Source organism: Crassostrea angulata, chromosome 9 (genome assembly GCF_025612915.1).
Source record: "Crassostrea angulata isolate pt1a10 chromosome 9, ASM2561291v2, whole genome shotgun sequence".
NCBI lineage: Eukaryota > Metazoa > Mollusca > Bivalvia > Ostreida > Ostreidae > Magallana > Magallana angulata.
The window spans coordinates 25,028,162-25,032,428 of NC_069119.1; positions in this window are offsets into that span (position 1 = coordinate 25,028,162).

The following is a 4,267-nucleotide window of genomic DNA, read 5'->3' on the forward strand; positions in this document are numbered from 1 at the left end:
ATTTTTTTTCAAATTTCATAAAACAAATATGTGAGAATCGTACATGAACGAGTTAATATGTCTACATAGACACACAAGCGAACAAATACCACTTTAAGGCCCAGGCATTTACTGCATTACGTTGTGTTGCGTCTTAGATAAATTGTTGTGATTCAATTTCATTTTTTTCATCTATATCATTTATGAATTCAATGAACACACATTATTTAAACGTTCTATGTGCAACTATTTGTCGGGGCGCCCCTGTTTGTAACCCCCGCGCGCGCGCCGAATGTAAACAGTAACGAACGGCATTGTAGAAAAGAGAGAGCCGTAATGCAGAAGAGAAGTTGTGTATTCTTTCGGTGTACACATGCATTTTCAATTTACTGTGAAACATATGAACATGCACAGGGAACAATACTACATATTTGTTTAAGGAGGATATTTTTCTCGTGTGAATCGTTTACGAGGAAATTCTGACAGCCACACTTCTGTCGACGATCAGCCGTTGATAAGCTACGAGTAATAAAGGAGAAAAGATGGACATTAAAGTGTGTGATTTATGTGGATGTTACTGAAGAAGGTGAGGCTTTTACTCCTTTTAAAGTTTCTTGTTAACTGGTTAAAATTTAGTATATAGTATAGGCCTAGATGTACATGTAAGTACGTGCACACTGTTAGATGTTTTTGTTATGGTGTGGGTGTTTGTTTACTAACGTGTAATTTTTACATGTTTCATGGATGTTTAGACTCGCTCGAGGTTCATGGGGGACTGGAAAGGGTAACTGAATTTATCTATTGTGAATTTTCAACTCAAAATTCAAAGCAGGGTCTAATTAGAAACATATCATATATTCTTGTGCAGAAGACTCCAAATGTAGTCATGAATACCCTGTAGACATAACTTCAAGTAAATAAAATTGTATACTTCAGACTTCAGAGTTAAAACATGACTTTAATATCTTTATGATGCCGATCATTGTATCATTAGAGAGGTTTAAAAATTAGCAGACCAACGGGTACCCGGTACATGTACTTGTACATGTAGGTTACAAGTTAGAACTATGCGTACCATTGTACCAGTTCACATAATTTTTCCTCTTTAGCAGTTATGATGTGTACTTAAATTGTCCTTGTTAATGTTTTAAATGTAATTTTTTATTCTCTTTTTTTTAATCTGACTACTGGCAGTACTGGTGTGCGAGCAGTTCTCGCCGAGGACCATTTCTCGCTGGTGCACTGTTACATCATATTTTCGTATATAATTTTATGTGCTGATAAAATGACGTAACAATACACTGGTGAGAAATGGTACTCGGCGAGAACTGATCGCACGCCAATATTGATTAATTACAGACAAAAACTGAAGGTTGCGAGTGTTATTTTTTATTGAACAACATTGTTTAAAATAATTCTTTATATATGTGACGATCAATCCGGTTTGAATACCAGTGCCAGATAGCTCAGTTGGTAGAGCACCTGACTAGAGATTCAGGGGGATCAGGTTCAAATCCCGGTTTGGTCCTTCATTATTTCTCCCATCCTGTTACAATATTGGTGTTGTGACCAACCCCTGGAACTAACAGGTTAACTCCTGCCAGGGGTGATCTTCGAGGGTGAAGATCATTTAAGGGGGGGAGGAATGTGACGGTCAGACTGGTTTGAATACCGGTGCCAGATACATGTAGCTCAGTTGGTAGAGCACTTGACTAGAGATTCAGAGGGCCAGGTTCGAATCCCAGTTTGTTCCGTCGTTATTTCTCCAAATACAATAAGTGTTAAAAACCTTTACTTTACAACACAATACATTTAAGTGAATATTTATGTTTCTTGTTATTATTTGGTGTGGTTTTCTTGACAGTGTCGCATAAACAATTTACCCGCTCCTAAAACACAAACTTTCTTTTTGTGGATTCAGCTTACCGCTGATTGGCTGCTGTTGCAGCAGACAAATAAGATATGCATGCACAAAACACAATGAACTTATCAGAGAATGAGTTGAGTTTATTTCAACTGTTGGAATTTGGGTATTTTTTAAAAAAATGTAAACTTGTGACAAAACATATATGTGGTACATACAGCTGTAGCTTTATGAAGAAAATTTTGGTTAGACCATATATACCTATCATGCAAGTAAATGATATTTACAAAAAACTTGCAATTTTTGGCGCACGAAATATACGCTAGTTTTATAAAGATTGACATACATGTAATGTACCACATTCTGTGAAAAATAATCTATTAAAAATTCTTCATTAAGTTTACTCATACATGTTTTATGCTTATTACACATAGTACTGTTTTTAAAACATGTAATTTATAAGAAAATAAACAAAAACCCTCGCTAAATTTATTTGCAAAAAAAAACAACACAGTAGAATTGATAAAAAATGGTATACCAGAAGCTAATACCAGTACATGTACTTTGACGCTGTTCGGTGGGTAATATTCGTTTGTAATTTACGAATTGAAATATTGACTGTTGCACTATAAGTACGGTAATAAACTCTCTCTCTCTCTCTCAAACTCTCTCTCTCTCAATTTGATAAGTGTTTATACCTATGAAATTTTTTTAATATTATATTAATTATGACTTGATATGCAAATTTTTGATCTTGTACTGCCTAAATGTTATGTCATGTATTGGGATATGTCATACTTATTACACTGCATGGTCAGTGTATTTTTTCCAGAAATACTATGCATATGTTAATGTAAACACAGCTATTACTAGTACATGTATGTAAACACAGCTAATTATTTTTTTTTTTATTTCAGCTCAAAACAGACTCTTGTTACCACATGGCTTTTACCGGTACCTGTTGATTCTTGTGGGTCAGCTCCTGAGATTAACCTGTCACCTCTATCCACATGCATATTCCTTGTGTTCGACAGACTATTTACCGGTAATTCAAATTAAATCCGATAATGCATGAACAATAATGGAACTTGAAGAAAGCATCATGCCATGTTGTAGTTTGTGTTTGATAAGAAATTATGAAAACAAAATTAAGGCTGTTTAAAGAAATTCATAATTGCTGTGAAAATTTGTTTTTCAATAAAAGTATGCAATTATGTTTCCTTTATTTTTTATTTCATAAAGATATTTAGATGTGTTTACATAATTGAAAAATCCCTCCCCCCCCCCCCCCTCTATTTAATTGTCTGCATTAAGATTACATGTAGGATATGTAAATGTACATTTGACTTTGAAATAACATCTGCTATGATAATTACTTTTGAAATGAACAAGAAACAACCTATTTCTACCTCTCTAAGGTATATATGCATAAAAAAAGTAGTAAAACATGTCAAATTTGAACATTTTTCATTGAAATCAACTGTCTCCAGCTACCTGGGTGTGTTTGAATTTAATTCTAATTTAAGGCAGATGTCTAACTTGTAGGTTGTAACTTACTGTTTTAGCATCATCAGGTAAGAAGGAGACTAGAAATCAGAATAGATTAGATATTCACTAAATATGATTGTTAGCTTACTTTTTTCATGAAAACAAGAAATCACAAGCAGGACAGCTGTCTATTTGTTAATTAAAATGGTACAAATCATACAATAAACAAATAAAGATCAAATTTTAGAATCATTGATGATTGTTTTCAAATATGTGTGAGAAATGACTCAAGGAAATTGCCACATGTTTCATAAAATTAGGTAAAACATTTCAAACCATGACTTTTTATGAAAATCAATAGATTGGGGGGGGGTGGGGGGTATACATGTAAGGGTATTTCTAAGTGATGTGAAGCTTTTATCATGATTATATCATGTAGGCGTATGTTGTATTGAATAAGGTTTCTTTTTAAAGGTGGTTGAACAAAAGTTGACCTCTAAAAGGTCAGGTAAAGATGTTTTACTATGGAGAACCCTGTAAATCTGTGTTTACTAAAGGAAATTGGAAATGGTGGGTTCACTTAAATGGCTATATTTTTATAAAACCTCAATGGAATTGGCAATATGTGGTATTCTTTTTCTCAGTATTGCATTAGCTTTCTTATTCTAAGACAAACCGTCCTTTCATAAAAATGTTAGTGTACTAAGTTAAAGGTACAAGGAACAGATTCGGATAAAGTACCGTCAATATTTTTATAAAATTGAGAGTGACCGTACTTGATGGTTTATCATTGTTGCGTAGATTCATGAAATGAATTTTAATGATTATCAATAGTTAGAGGGATGTCTCTTGTTGGAATTGGTAAGCAATATTAAGGCCCCTAATTTTAAGTACATGACAAGCAGAAATAAATTGTGAAACTTGCGGCTATGACAG